Here is a 15,809-nt window from a genome sequence, read left to right as displayed (position 1 = left end):
TACCACCCTGCAGGCAGATCGCCTTGTGGGCTCTTCCAGGTGTGTCCAGGAGCCAAATGGGTTGTCTTCTGGTCTAGCACTGGGTCTTGCCTATTCAGGCTCACAGGGAGGAAGGGAACTTCCTCAAGGTGTGGCAGATGTAGGCCTGAAGGAAAAGCAGCCCATTAGGTGAAATATTTGAAACCACATAAATGTGGTAAAGAGGTGACGTAAATGCAAATCCATACAGTAAAAGACATGCAGCACACAGGCAAGATTATACTGTGGTTCTAGTATAAATGTCTCAGCTCTGCCCCAGGCAGCTCAGGAATGTCTAGGATACTTCTGGTTGTTTCCTAGTCCAGGTCTTGGACTCCTTGATTGTCTCACCTGTACAGTTCTCACATTTGTTTTGTTCATAGCTCTAACCCATCCTAGACTACTGTGTTGATCCTAGATTCAATAGCAATGGCTTGCTGAATTGAGAAAGGCTTGCAGTTATGTCAAAGGGCTGAGGAGGAGGTACACCAAAATACAAATAAAACTCTCTCTGTAGAGTTGGGCTTGTCATCCCAGTAGATGGGCCCAAGGCCCCCTGAGAATACTTGGAACTACCAGGTTAGTCCAGGAGATGGAGACCCATCTCCAAAGTCCATTATTCAATAGTGGTCCTGTGCTTTTACTGTCAACTGTCACTCCCCCTGAAAGAGAAAACTGGGACCTAATTCTTTTGACAGTTTAATAATAAATTAAAAGCAAATATTTAGTGGGCACTTACTGTGTACCAAGCACTAAGTTCCTTACCTATATGATGTTGTTTAATCCCCTCAACAACCATTGGTATGGGTACCATTATTGTGCCCATTTTATATGAAGGCACAGAGGTGGAGAGGTATCATGTAGCCAATAAGTAGTAAAACCATTGTTTTAATCTAGGCACTCAGACCCCAGAGCCAGCTCTTAGCCATTCTGGGAAGTTGTGAGTCAGAGGCCTTGTTCATACATTGGGCTTCTCAGAGTTTCGCTTGTCTCTATCTGAAAGATACCTTCCACTGCAGAAGGTGTGGCTGAAAGAGTAGAAAATACAACTGGGCTCATAATTTCTCATCCTGCCATTCAGTCAGAGCCTATGATGCCATGAAGCATGCAAAAAGGTTTCACATGTTGGGCTGACACAAGATGTCACCGGCAGGAAAGGAGTTCATTGTCCAAATAAGATGTCAGGGCAAGAGTTGTCCCTGCATGGGACACAATTAGGTGGCGAAGGATTGGTACCAACTCACAGCAAAGGAGGCCTCATGGACCATCCTGTTCAGGAAGATCTCAAAGGAGGAAACAGAATTGGGCTAGGCTTTAATGAGCAGAAGGAACTGAATCAGTGGGAAGAGAGATGTAGGCATTCAGAGGAGAGGCAAGTGAAGGTGAGGTCCAGAATGGCCCACAGCAGGCAGGGGACGGATGAGGTACTCCATGTGACTACAATAAAGACTTCCTGTAGGGGCACCAGAAGGAAAGCTGAAGAGATGAGTGGGCAGACCTCAGAGGGCCCTGCATGTCAAGCTGAGCAGTTTGGATATTATCCTCTTAGAAATGGAGAGCCCCTGAAAGTTTGTGATTAGGAGACTAAAATGAAAGCTAGGGTTTTGGAAATTTACTTGACTGGTAGGTAACATGAATTAGAGGATTTGGAGTGTGAGACACTGAGACTGAAGAGGGGGACAATTTAGTTGTGCATGCATGAGGTCATTGAAGCCTCTCTGTAGGAATGGGATCACCCACAGCCAGGCACTGAAGAACCAGGCTTACAGGAAGCTGCAGGGCACTGCAAATTATGAATAGATGAAAAATCCTGTGATTAAACTAATTTCACTCCATCTGTCCCCTTACCTTGGATCCATCTACTGAACTGGAGCCACTTCCATAACCCTGTAACATTCATAGCCTCATCTAGAAAAATTGGTGGATGTAGATGTAGAGATTAACCAAAGAAGCTCCCAAGGAATGTGGCTATTGCCTCTCATTTCCTTGTTTCTGTACAATAAACTCCACCTACCAGCAATATGTCCAGTGATGTCCCAAGGAAGCTTAGTGGAATTTTGCTTGTTCCCTAGGCTTCAGACTGAATATGCACAAGCATATAAAAGAAATGGCTAAGCCAATTAACTTAGATATTTCTGCCCAAGAAAAAAACAATTCAAGCAAAAAAATGTTTTTTGGATCAGATTATCTGGATAATTGCCCAATTCTCTATTTATCTGGAATCTGGGAGCATGCCAGCCTTACTAAATAAAATGATGCTAAACTAACATTTGGAAGTACATCTGAGCCATTTGTTTTCTTTACTAAAACCCAAAGTCTGGCATATTTTAGTATATATAATAATCTAAAACTGGAAGTTTGTTGAAAGCATCTACTATGATATTTTGATTTAAAAAGTAAATTATGGGGCTTCCCTGGTGGCGCAGTGGTTGAGAGTTCGCCTGCCGATGCAGGGGACACGGGTTCGTGCCCCCGTCTGGGAAGATCCCACGTGCCGCGGAGCGGCTGGGCCCGTGGGCCATGGCCGCTGAGCCTGCGCATGCAGAGCCTGTGCTCCGCAATGGGAGAGGCCACAACAGTGAGAGGCCCACATACCGCAAAAGAAAAAAAAAAAAAAAAAGGCAATTATGAAAATTATGTACAATTAAGAACATGACTAACATAATGACAAATTTTTTCTACAATGCAATGAATAAGAGTTAGCATAAATACATTTGCTGGCTATTAACATCCCCCTAGTTACCTTTGTTTGAAATAATGTCTTTCAGATTGTCGACAAATGGTGCATTATAAATTAACATAAGCCTTCCTTTAGAACTTTATTATTTATTAAACTGTCCTTACATGTGCATTCCTGACATTATAAATCTTCCCAGAGAAAAGAGCAGCTTATTAGCAAGAGGGAAGTCAAACTGCAATAAAAGAATAAAGAGCAAGTGATGTGTTCTAAAATGTACTCTTCAGGAGTCTGTTCTGCTTTAGAGGGACTACACATTGATGAGTGCAGCCATGTGTTATGGAGATGACCCAATGCCATCAACTGTATAAAAAAGCTATCAGCTTCTCACTGGAGATGTCATAAGTTGTCCTCCAGATCCTCTAAAACACTCATTTTGGGAGTGACTCTTCCTGACTAGAAAATATCATGCAGGAAAACCTGGATTCAGTTGCCCAAGCTATCGGGTTTTTTTGTTTGTTTGTTTTTTAAAGATGATGTTGGGGATAGGAGTTTATTAATTTATTTATTTATCTTTGCTGTGTTGGGTCTTCGTTTCTGTGCGAGGGCTTTCTCTAGTTGCGGTGAGCGGGGGCCACTCCTCATCGCGGTGCGCGGGCCTCTCACTATCGCGGCCCCTCTTGTTGTGGAGCACAGGCTCCAAACGTGCAGGCTCAGTACTTGTGGCTCACGGGCCTAGTTGCTCCGCGGCACGTGGGATCCTCCCAGACCAGGACTCGAACCCGTGTCCCCTGCATTAGCAGATTCTCAACCACTGCGCCACCAGGGAAGCCCCAAGCTATTGTTTTTAGAGTCTTTTTAATTTACCACCAGAAGAAAGTTTAGTCATTAGCAATAAGTAGAGCCAATGTCAAGGTCTCCAGTAAATTCTGGCTGGAGTCAGATGCCTGCTAGCAAGCCATTATTTGTAGTGTGGAAATTATGCACATATTTTCTTACGTCTCTCTAATCTTCTTGGGTCTACAAAGATATTAAAACTTGATGTGGCAGTGAGGCCTCCCTAATGCCATGAATGGTGCCCAGAAATCTAGTAAGCACTCCATAAATCCTTGAATAAAGGAAATCCTGGAAGGATAATCATATCACTGATGAAGCAAGTGATTACTTTTATCTATGATTTAAACTCTTCCAGCAACTATGGATTTAACAGAGGTATTTGATGGACCTGGTGAAATGAGGAAGCTCTAAAGATTACAAGGTGGTTGGAAACTAACACACGTTACATAACTGAAGACCAATTGTATGCTGCACCATCTGGTGTCGATGACCACTCAACTCCTGGAGGGCAGAGGGTGCTTTCCTGGTCTTGCCCACACAGAGCAGAACACGTGTCACCTTGGAGCACTGCCCACAAATGGCACTTTGGTTAACTGATTTATCTACACAGTAGGAGACAAAGAAAGGGAACCTCTATCGGATAGACTTTTCAGAGGTGTTTCATCCTGCTGGAATGGGCTTTCTGTGTAGAGGTGCCCGGAGTAGCCTGGAAAAATAAGGAATCTGCCTATCTCAGTTGAGTTACAGCTCTGCCACCATGAACACAATAAGGTCTTTACATTTCTCTTGAATTAGCCTGCATGGTTTTCTTCATTGATCATCCTTCTGATAAAATTGCTCAAGGTCCCCTTTATTTTGCCGGTATCTTCCCAGTCAAATTCCTGGGCATCCTGTCTAGGTGTATTGTTTATCTGTGGAGCTGTTATTTCAAAAGGATTACAGATGTGTTTCAAAAGGATTTCTCTTTCTTCCAACTTAGAGTTATGCCAACAGCAATGTCTGGTGGGAGTGGGGAGGGGATGGGGAAGGAAAGTATGACAAAGGAATACTGTAGAGGGAGGTTTAGGGGTTTGGAAGGAAAGAGAAAGCAGGATCAGGATTGGAGGTATTCCTCTTGCTTTCTCACCTTTTGCTTAAATGGAAAAAGTACCCAGTGTTCCCAAGTCAAGAAACTGTGGAAGCCCAGCAAACCCTTTACCTTAGTTATTTAAGATTTGGTCATTCTGAATAATAAGCTGCAACTGAGAAGGCTTTTCCTGTTGACAACACATCAGCATGGCGGCTGCAGGCTGTGCTTCAGATACAAGCAAGTTATTCTTAGAGACCACAGAGGGCAAGAGTAGGGGGGAAAGAAAGCTAAAGCTATAACTTCATCTTGCTTGAAGTGCTGATGACTTTTCTGTTTGTCGATGGGTTGTTAACTACATGCATTACGAAAAATAGATAATGAATTATGTATCAATGTTTCTGTTGCCATTTTAAGACCCACAAAAAACTCTCTGGGCCTAAAATACCACAAATTAAAAATGCAAATAATGATAAATTGGACCAATTTGCCACCTGCTACGATCTCTAGTGAGATCCCATTGTGAAGGTAAAGATGTTGAGATGACAGTTTGCAATTTGCTTGCAAACTTATCAAAATGGAAAAGGGAAGAGAAGGGGAGAAGGTGAAGGAGTGACTTTGTATTGTGGAACACATCTGAACCCTGGAGTCTGGAGCCATGAAGCTTGAGCAAAGCCCTCTCTGGGCCTCGGGCAGTACTGAAAGCTGAACAAGCCCATTGCCCCCAGCCTCCGGAGGAATCTGTGTTTGCACCTGTTTCTCATATGCTTTGAATATTTTTAGGATTTTTAAATTTTATAGACCAACATCCTGGGAAAATACACTTCCTTGAAGTCTGAAAGCTTGGCTGGTAGTATAAACAAATGCCTGCTTAATATGCAGGAAATGACTTGAAAATTGTTTCCTTTCCCTTTGGGAAAATATTTTTAAGCTGTGAAGGCTACAGGTCTTAAAAGCAAGTTGTTTTTGCTGTTGTTTAAGAGAATCAGGCAGAAACCTCCTCAAAGCACTCGTTTATATACCATCCAAAAGACCCTCAGGGATCTGACTGTGTCACCCAATCCCTCTGCTTGAGCATCTGAGGATGCAGAATGTAAGCACAGAAGAGATAGATCACAGATGTCAGGTGACGAGCTATAATGGGACAGCCCCCCCCACTAAGCACGCACAGGTAAAATGCGGCCAGAGCATGTGCACTGGTCTCCATACCTGAGAGAAAGATCCAGGGACTGGCTTATCCCAGGAGAAGAGACAGAGTTGATTCTGCCCACGTTAGCTTTGTCTTTTTCTATTTTTCTACCTAAGTGTCTGGAGGAGCACTTTCACCAGAGCATTCATTAATGAGTCATCACAGGAAAATGAGCTAATTAATGTGTCCTTTAATGACAGTTTTTCATTGGGTCACAACTAATGCCTTAAATGATCTTTCCTCTTCTACTCTTTATGCCAAGAGTATTAGCCTCTAAAATACAGGGAGACAGTGTAAGTTGTGTGACAGGTATTCAGATGGGAAAAAGGAGGCCACTATGCTAGACGAGGACAAGGACAGGGGACAGGCTTTGGGTGAGCACCCAGTGCAGCCATGCTTCATTTTCTCAAGGCTATGGAGTCGAAAGCACAGAGCTTTGCTCCAGAATCAGAATGACCTGGGTTCCAGTTCAGAGTCTTCTCCTAGCAACCATACAATCTTGGGCATCTATTGGAAGTTTGTTTTCTTATTTGAAAAATGGAGATGGGGGAGGGAACAAGTGTTAGGAAAGAACTGCAACGTGTGGGAAATGGAATGTTTGTTTTCCCCACCCAAACACTTGCCCTGACCCTAATCTCTGTAAATGACATCTCGATTCACCCCATTGTTATGAGCTTTCAATGCCTCATCCCATTCAACCTCCAGAATGTCCTGGCACATATTAGGTACTCAGTAAATATTAGTTCAGTAAATAAATGAGTCAGTGAGTGAATTAATGAATAATGACCTCCGAGCGTGTTGGTGAGGATTAAATGAGATGAAGAATATAAAACTCTTTGAAGAGGACCTGACCCATAGTAAGTACATAATTTTCCCCAGAGATCGCAGTGGGGATCCCTTTTTGTTCCCCAAAGCCCACTGGATTTTCAGCACCACTTTTCTTCCCAATAAACACAACTTAAATTTCAACACCTCCTCTGTTCAGAGGGTCTTCCTGATTTCTGCTAAGCTTCCCTCCCCAATCCCAAAGATATTTCCAGAATAAGAAAAAGTACAGGCTGTGCGTATGAGCTCCATGATTAACAATAGGTCAAGGGAGTATTTTCCAATTGGAAAAATGCAGACCACTGAAACTGAAGAAGCCTGGCGTGCTGCTAAAATATTGCTGTGAAAAGAAGCAACATGGGCAGGAAAGACAGAGGCTGCAAAGTGGGGGAGGGAGAAAATGGGCAAGCTGAGCTCCTGCCAAGTACAGACGGAGATTATTTTTTGAAAAATATCTCTGTGTTAAAGATCCATCACTACACACAAAAATACTGGGAGAAAATCATTTCCTATACAAGTGCAACTATCAGTCTGAAACATCAGAGATATGGAGGAAATGGAGGCAGTTCTTAGAGGATATCAGGCAATGAGTAGTAGCACAAATTATATCAAAAGGAAATGATGAAAATGTAGAGTTTTTCTCTGAAAAAGAGTTACAGTTCTATATATAAATTAATCATAATATACCAACAACAGGGAGGCCTGTGTTTTACTAGCAGCAAATTCACATGTAGATTAAATGTGGAAAATATATGTCAGGAGGGTGGATGGAAATATGGTCTGTAGACCTGTAGAATATCAGAACTGGATGGACCCTAGTTACAGAGCTATCTGAAAATTCAGCATTCATGCAAAAAATACTTAATTAAGCCTCTAGTATGAGCCAGGCTCTGGGTTGGGTGCTGGGATGAAATGATGAAAAGATAAGTTCCTGCCCTCAGGACCTTACAGTCTAGTGGAGGAGACGGGCGTTCTTCATATAATCACACAAATAGCTTTACAAATCGTGCTGGGTGCTAAGCAGTAGAAGAGCAATTTTAAAAGCACTGACTTACTGGGACAGCTGACTCTGTGTAAGTGTGTGCATGTGTTTAACGATTTCTCAGAGATGACAACATTGAAATGAAAATGGAGGGTATGAGACAGATAGACAGCAGGGAATGGGAAAGATGGTTCCAGGCACAGCAACTGCACATGAAAAAGCCTAGTGAAGAGAGGGAAAAGAGAGGCCTGTGTAGAGAATCGTGACTAGCTCCCTATCATAGGGAGTAAACAGAAGAGGTGACAGGTGACAGAGGTGCTAAAGAACCACTCAGCCATGGCCTTACCACTTGGCAGCCTCGGTAAGAAGGTGGAATTCACTGTAGGGTGAATGGGGAGCTATCTGAAGGTTTCAGCAGGTGAGTGAGTGACTCAGCTTGGAAAGATCCACTCTGCCTAGTGTACTAAGTGGCTTGGAGGGGACAAGACTGGCAGGAGTTGGACAACTGCTGTAGGAAGGGGCAGTCCTCCCAGGAAGGGGGCGGGGGGAGTGGCAGAAGGACCAGCACATCTCAACCAGCAGGTGACTCACTGCAGCTGGAGTGACAGCACAGTCAGAGAAGGAGACGGCTCCTGGCTGTTTCCAGGACAGCTGTCTTATCTAGGAGTTCTAGTTATCTAGGAACTTCTTCGGTCCCTAGGGCCTCTCAGTGGTCTCCAGAGAGACGCAGGGAGGGGAGGGAGAACAGAGCCAGCTCTTTATTTCTTCTCCAAGGTGGAAGCCCAGTGGAGTAGCAGGAGGGCAGGACAGTGATGAGGATTCCGATTTTCTACCTTGAACTTTGGAGGCACAGAAGGGTGTGCCCCAGGCTTGGCCAAACTATTCACGGCATAGCACTGCCAGCACAAAGGTATCGGAAAGTGGGTTCAGAAGTGATAGCCCCAGTATAAAAAGTTTTCCACTAGATTTCAATCTTTCCACTGCGCTTTTCCAGATTCTCAAGACATCTTTCTCCCTGTGCTTGCTGCATGGCCCAAGTAAAGTTTACATTAAAGTAGAGGAAAATATCTAATCTCATGTCTGATTTGTGTTCAACTGGAGCTCATTTTAGCACAAATAAAGGCACAAAGGAGACCGCTCCCTCGTCTTCCTCCAAGACTCTGGATGTTGAGAATACCAGACCAGGAGGATACTGGAGGCAGATGAGGCTCTTCTGGGTACCCAGAATCCTCCTTGGTGAAATCCCAGTTGAGTCTAGGTGGATATATTAATTTCCTAGGGCTGCTGAAACAAAGTACCACAAATGTGGTGACTTAAAACAACCGAAATTTGTTTTCTCACAGTGCTGGAGGTCAGAAGTCCAAAATCAAGGTGTTACCAGAGGGCCATGCTGGCTCTGAAGGCTCCAGGGTAGGATACGTGCTTCCTTGGCAATCCTTTGCCTATAGATACGTCACTCCAATCTCTGCTTTTGTTGTCACATAGTGATCTCCCTGTGTGTTTGTCTCTTGCCGTCTTCTTGTAAGGACATTCTTAGAAGGACCAGTCATTTTGGATTAAGGGCTCACTCTATCCCAGTAGGACTTTGTTTTAACTAATTATACCTGCAAAACCTATTTCCAAATAAGGTACCATTCTGGAGTTCTAGGAAGGATGTGAATTCGGCGGGGACACTACTCAACTCTATACAATAGGTAGCAGCAGGCTGAGAAACTGACGAAGGCTGACACCAGGATTCTAGGCAGACCCACAGAGCAGGGCAGGATAAAAGCGCAAAGGTCAGTTATTCCGGGAACCAAAGACAGTCCTAAAACTAGGAGGTCATTCTGGAAGAAAGGACAGAGACTATTGATGCGTTCTACTGACCAAGGCACAAGCTGAGACAGGCTAATTCTGTAAAAGCCTGTGTGTGTGTGTGTGTGTACGTGTGTGTGTCTCCGTGTGTGTGCATGTGTGTGCATCTATGTACATGTGCGTGTACGTGTGTGTGCGTGTGTGCATCTCTACGTGTGCGTGTACGTGTGTGCTTGTGTGAGTGTGTACATGTGTGTATGTGTCTCCATGTGTGTACGTGTGTGCGCGCGTGTGCATTGTGTGCGTGTACGTGTGTGTGCACGTGTGTGTGTGCGTGTGTGGGTCTAGGAGAGGCAGGGTGGCTAAGAAGTGGGAGGTAGCTGACAGAAGCAATGGGGGAGACAGTAATGGGCCACGACCCCTATCCAGTAGGAGAAAAACATTTTCAAGTGTTGGCTTTGGGGATAATGAAAATAAAACACACAGATTAGAAAACTTTTAGAGAATATAGAAAAGTAGAGGGAACAAAAACGTCAGCATTGGGCTTCCCTGGTGGCGCAGTGGTTGAGAGTCCGCCTGCCGATGCAGGGGACACGGGTTCGTGCCCTGGTCCAGGAGGATCTCACATGCCGCGGAGCGGCTGGGCCCATGAGCCATGGCCGCTGAGCCTGCGCGTCCGGAGCCTGTGCTCTGCAACGGGAGAGGCCGCAGCAGTGCGACGCCCGCGTTTGCTCCTAGTGCTCCCTCTACCCCCAGGTACAAAAATTGAATTAATACTATAACTACTTGATGGATCATTACTATCATATTTTTGTTTCCCTTCATACTTTACCCCCTATTCTCCCTCAGCCCCCAAAAAAGCACCCACTTCAATGTATTTAATGTATTTACACCGAATATTGTGGCATTCCCCCATGTGATATCAACACATTACAAATAACAGTTCCTAGAAAATTTTAGTGTCATGTGTCCTGAGGAAAACTTTTCCACTACCATCTTAGGTTGCAATGGTTGGGGGCCTGTGAATTGACTAACAAAAGACAGATTAACGGGAGAAAAGACCGAGTTTATTCACACGCACACAGAAGTGCATAAAAGAAGTGGCTCCCTAAACAGCTAAAGACAGGGGTTTATATACCAACCTAACAGGGTAAGGAAGAGGAGAAAAGGGTTTAAGGAAAAACAGGATGTTTAGGAAACACATGGGCTTTTAGGGATACAAAGGGAAGGCTTGAGAGTTCGTGAAGTTTGTTCTCATCCAGGTGGTCAGTCTCCTTTCTGGCTGTAAACCACGCCCCCAGCCCCTCCACAGAGGGGATTTATGGCAACTGTATTTTTGGGAGGCTCTCCTCAAGTTAGCAAAAGAAGTTTAGTTACTGTTTGTTCAGATGTTTTTAACTTAAAATAATCTTCGTGTCATTTTGATGATTTTGAGAGTGCCTACACGTACTCATGAAAACTAAACCTCTGAGCCCCATCACAGAACTCCTGTGGACCAGTATGAGGTGAAGCTGGGCCCCAGGGACTAAGGAAGGGCCATGTGAAGAAGGGTTTCTGAGTCGTGCCCAGGGAGAGACAGATTTGCCTGTGTAGGGGAGGAATTTTCCCTCCACCTTTCTGAGTGCAGAGCTGAGACCCCTGTGATAAAGAGTAACAAAAGAAAAACAAACACAAGTACAGAGAAGCACATATACCTTGTGTATACATGAGAAATACCCAGGGAAAAATGAGTAACTCTCTGAAGCGGCTTAGAATTCAGGATTAAATACCATCTAATAGGGAAAGGTATGGAGGATGGGGGCAGGGGTGCAGGCCTTTTAGGGGAGAGTAAATGAATTTTAGGAAACACGAATGGGCGCGTAGAAGAATAGATGGGAGGTATGATAGTTTGTGACAAAGTCTGTCTGGGTATAGTACCTCCTCTCCTGTGACAAGAGCCCATCTTCCCTGGTTCAAGAAGCTCCCAGGGAAGGGATTTATGGCCATCAAGTTCCTTTTGGAGGATCTGTCTTGAGGCAGAAAAGGGGCATTCAGAGAAAGCCTCTCTCTGCATTTGCTGTTTTTTCAAGTGTATCATGCAAACAGATGAGAGAACTCAGAGATGAGTAACTCAAAGGGGTAGTTAGAACTTGGGCTTATATAACATCGTAACAAAAGGATAAATCTTTAGACGCATGACAAGACAACAGAAAAGAACTCTGAGCTTCTAGGGGCATCAAATTGTGGGAAGGTAAATATATGGGGAAACTAATGGTAGATGAGAGCTAGTTTTAACAAGGTTGTTGCGTAGATACCTCTGGTGCTGTCTCTGGGCTGGTAAGGGTCTAGAGTTGTCTCTGGTGATTAACATCTGTTTTTCTTGGTAGAGAGCGGAGGAGGGACACCCTTTACAAATTTATGCTCTGCTTTTAGCCAAATAGGAGAGGGCAGAGAGCTTTTCTTGTATCTGCTTCTTCTTAATTGCCTTTAGCGCAAAAGAATCCTTATGACAAAGTGGCCCATTTTAGGGTGGCAGATTCTGCTACCCTTCAAGCCCATGAATTGTAAGAAGCTGGAAAATACCATAGCAGCTCTTGGATTCCAGGTAGAGTTCCATTTAGTACCCATTAGGAAAACTGAGAGAACTGCATTTGATTGCAAAGGGAAAAAAGTTTCCATCATTCAGAAATCTCGCTAGGCATTGATGAACTAGTGTCTCTCTCTCTCTTTCTTTCTCATTTATAAACTATGTGATCAGTACCTACCGTAAGTGTTATACACTCAAACACAGTGTAGGGATAATAAACACTCTTTTAATATCCTGGCACAGGCTTCCTTTCAAAACGTGTATTACCCTAGCACTAGGAGGCCATGGACTTTTCCATCAGCTCTCAGTAGGACAGATCAGGTAGTATGGTACCGTCTGCACTCTTGCCGACCCCAGGAGCCTGGAGGAGTTGGAGTACAGGCTCTGGTCACCGCAGATGCAGAATGGTATAAGGCCCAGGAAAAATAAGGAAACTAATCTTGTGTACCTAGTCCTAAAATTACAGTGATGTAAGAATGACTGAGGCTAAAATTTTCTAAATACTATCAATTCTCAAACAGAAAAGCACTCCCCCAATGCTTGGTAGCACGATTATCTTTCATATTATTATGTTCTTTCCATCTCCCATACCTACAGTGTGAAATTAATAATAATGACCTGTTCTTCTGGGCTGCAGAGCAGGTTTACTAATTACTGATGGATAAGTGCTTTGAACATTAAGAAGGGCCATGCTGAGATGCTAAGCTTCTCTCTCTCTTCCTCTCTTCACCCCCCCCTCCACATCCTGGAAATACAATACACTTCCATTTACAGTAAAACAGGTGCTTGGACCTGGGGCATCAGAATTCATGTTTGCATTTTGGGGAAGGATAGCACGCCTTTTACTGATACATGTTGAAGACCAGGGCTTTGCCTGTTGAGTTAATAGCTCTCTCCAGCTTCTCCTACATATACTTTGAAAGCAGTAGCTCAAGAATCTTTCTGATGACAAGTTCTCTTTTCTGGTGATTATTAATTTTGCTTAAAGTTTATTCTAAGAATTCACCTAATACCTTCCTGCAGCACATCAGAAACTTGATTTTTTTATGTGCTTAAACCTGATATTTTAATGTAAGCATGGAGATGAGAGCCAGGAAATGTGGAAAAAATGTTTTAATTCGGCTTAAAAAAACTAGGAGCAAGAGTTTATTTCCCCAAATGGTATTCCCTCTAAGATTACAAAAGTAGACAGCAGATTTTAAACACAGGGCTGGATATTTTCTTTACCTAAAGCAAATATGTGAGGAGTGTGCTCACGGTAGTCAGATTTCAGAGATTACCTGAGGGAACTAAATAGCTTGCAGCCTTGTGGTCACACTCTGCCCAGGGCACAGCGTATGTCACACAGGTGATTTGCCACCATAAAAGACGATCCTCGGGGGCAATGCTGGCATGGGGGCCGCTGAGTGAGGAGACCCGGGGCTCCACCAGGAACTGACTTGTGACCTTGGCTCAGTCACTTTACTTCTCTGCAGCTCATCTTTCTCATGCATAAGATCAGGTACTTTTACTAACAATCCCTTGTTGAGTCCCCACTTCTCTAGGCCTTTCTGCTTCTCATTTCTACAGGGCATTTTCATAAACGACATCTAAGTTGAGATTTAAGAAGAGATGATTATTCCCATTTTACAGTTGAGGAAACGGACTGAGAATGGTTAAATGGTTTTCAGCAAATGGTGGTCTTCTTTCTGTGTGCCAGATACTGTACTAGGTACTAGGTCTACAAGTGTGGAAGAGACCTGAACTCTGTCCTCAAAGCAATGGGAGAGACTGGAGTGTTGAGGGATAAATACAACATAGTAGAGTAGGAGCAATATGCTGTGAGAACACAAAGAAGAGCGCAGCAAACTGCCTGGTGATGTGAGATAAGGATTCCTGGAAAAGATGATATTCTGAAGTGGTTCTTGAAGGATGAGTTTGGCAAATGGAGAAGGGAAAGAAAGACATAAAGGGAGACAAATACCATGTGCAGAGGCGTGAACGGCCCAGTGTTCTTGGTGGATGGGTTTAAGGGAAGGGGGCTAATCTTAGGGAAGTATACTGAAATATGGTAATAAAGATGCATGGATTTTATCCTGTAGCTTTTTAACCAAGGGGATAGTGGTTTGGCATCAGGGTAGAAGGAACTGTTGTCGGTAAACAGTCCAATCAGGAGGCTAATTCAAAAGCCTAGAGACCAAATTCTAAGGACTTGAATTAAGATCACGACTGTGAGTGTGGGCAGTAGGGCTCAGACAGTAGAGATTGTTTACATCAGAATCCATAGATCTTGGTAACTAATTGGCAAAGACAAAGGTGAACCCAGGACTTCTAGCTCAGGAGGCTGAGTGGATGGGGACTCTATTTCCTGAAGCAGAAAGCAGAACATCGGGTTTGGATGTTTGGAAGACCCATGTGTTCAGCTTGGGGCATGCGGGGTTTGAAGTGTGTGTGGGACCTACCAGTGCAGATGACCACTTGGCAGTTGGACACTGAAATCTGCTCCTCAGAATACGGGTTGGGGGTGGAGGTAAAAGCCTGGGCTCACCAGCACACAGGTAACAACAGAAGCTGTAGAGAGAAATGAAAGCATATCAAAGCCTCGGTCTCTCTCTTTTTATATTTTTACAAAACAGCTTTAAGTCCTACTTCCAAGTGTTATTAAGTCATTCTTTGGAGAAATCAGTCAAAAAACTAGAATCTTATTTTCCTGATTAGATTTGAACTTATTTAAATGCAATCACTTACTCATCTTTTACCCGTGTCTTCCGGGACTTTTAGAAAGTCAGTGCAGTTTGCTATGCACAAGATAATGAGCCTTGAACAGGCAAGTCTGGCTCCAAGACCATCTCTGAGAGCCAAGAATAGACCCCCATTCGCACCTCCTAGATCTGTTCCCTGGTAGCCACACACCAGCACTTACTTGTGCCTCAGCTTCCCATAAATAAAATTCTTGAATCAGAGTATATGTATGGTCATTTTATGCAACATTTATCAAGTCCTATAATGTGGCATGCCCTGGGCTGAGATATACAAATTAATGAAGTTAATTAGTCAAGTATGAACGTGTCAAAAATACAGAGAGCACTTTGACAGGTCTGCTGGACCCTAAGAATAAAATGCAGTGGGTGTCCAAGCATGAAACAGTGGATTTCCCCAGGGATATCAGGAAAGCCATCCTGGAGTTACCTTCCGCCTGGTCTTAAGAAGAGCAGAGGTTCTTAGAGGAAGTAAAGAGGAGCATCAGTCCAGACTTGGGAACACAACGGACAAAGGCACTGAGGTGAAAAGAACGGTGTATGCTCTTTTGATCAGAGAAATCATAAGTACTGATTTGCCTAATTTGGTTTTGGGGTTTTGTTTTATAATTAGCAGGGCTCTACATTTTTTAAATTCCTACCTTGCCATCTAGTCATTAGCCCCTCTTAATCAATAGCATTTTTCAGCAATCACAAGTAAATTTTTAAAAAATTATTTCTATACATATGCTGTGCTATAATTACTCTTTAAAAAAAGTTTCCTGAACATTTACTATTCTGAATCTATAATCAGGTGACTCATGACATAATCCTCTGGAAGGGTATGTTATCTGCTAATGCCAATTCTAAATTAGTGTTTCTCTGAAATGTTTTCACAATATACGGTAAGTACAAATAAGATGCATAGGTCATATTTGCTCTGAATCTCATTTTGGATCTCCTTTTAATTTGATGTTTAAAAACAACAAAGTTATTAGATATCAAGTAGACAAGACTGCAGTCCTGGCCAAGACAGCACCAAGGGTGAATACTCCTCTCCAACACTGAGATTGAAGGGTTCAGCAAATTCACCCAAAGGAAAACAGGCAGGTTTAAACATCATAACTCAAATTTTTTT

At 43.5% G+C, this 15,809-nt stretch overlaps 1 protein-coding gene across 1 annotated transcript in view; it reads left to right on the top strand.

Annotated features, from left to right (window-relative positions):
* TRPC7 (transient receptor potential cation channel subfamily C member 7) overlaps positions 1-15,809 on the top strand; it is a 124,357-nt gene that overhangs the window by 814 nt on the left and 107,734 nt on the right. The window lies entirely within an intron of this gene.

The sequence above is a fragment of the Delphinapterus leucas genome, chromosome 3 (genome assembly GCF_059928025.1).
Source record: "Delphinapterus leucas isolate spDelLeu-1000000601 "Yukka" chromosome 3, BTC_Dleu_Yukka2, whole genome shotgun sequence".
Taxonomy (NCBI): Eukaryota; Metazoa; Chordata; class Mammalia; order Artiodactyla; family Monodontidae; genus Delphinapterus; species Delphinapterus leucas.
Note: the sequence above shows the minus strand (reverse complement) of the source record. Positions and strands in the feature narration are given on the sequence as shown.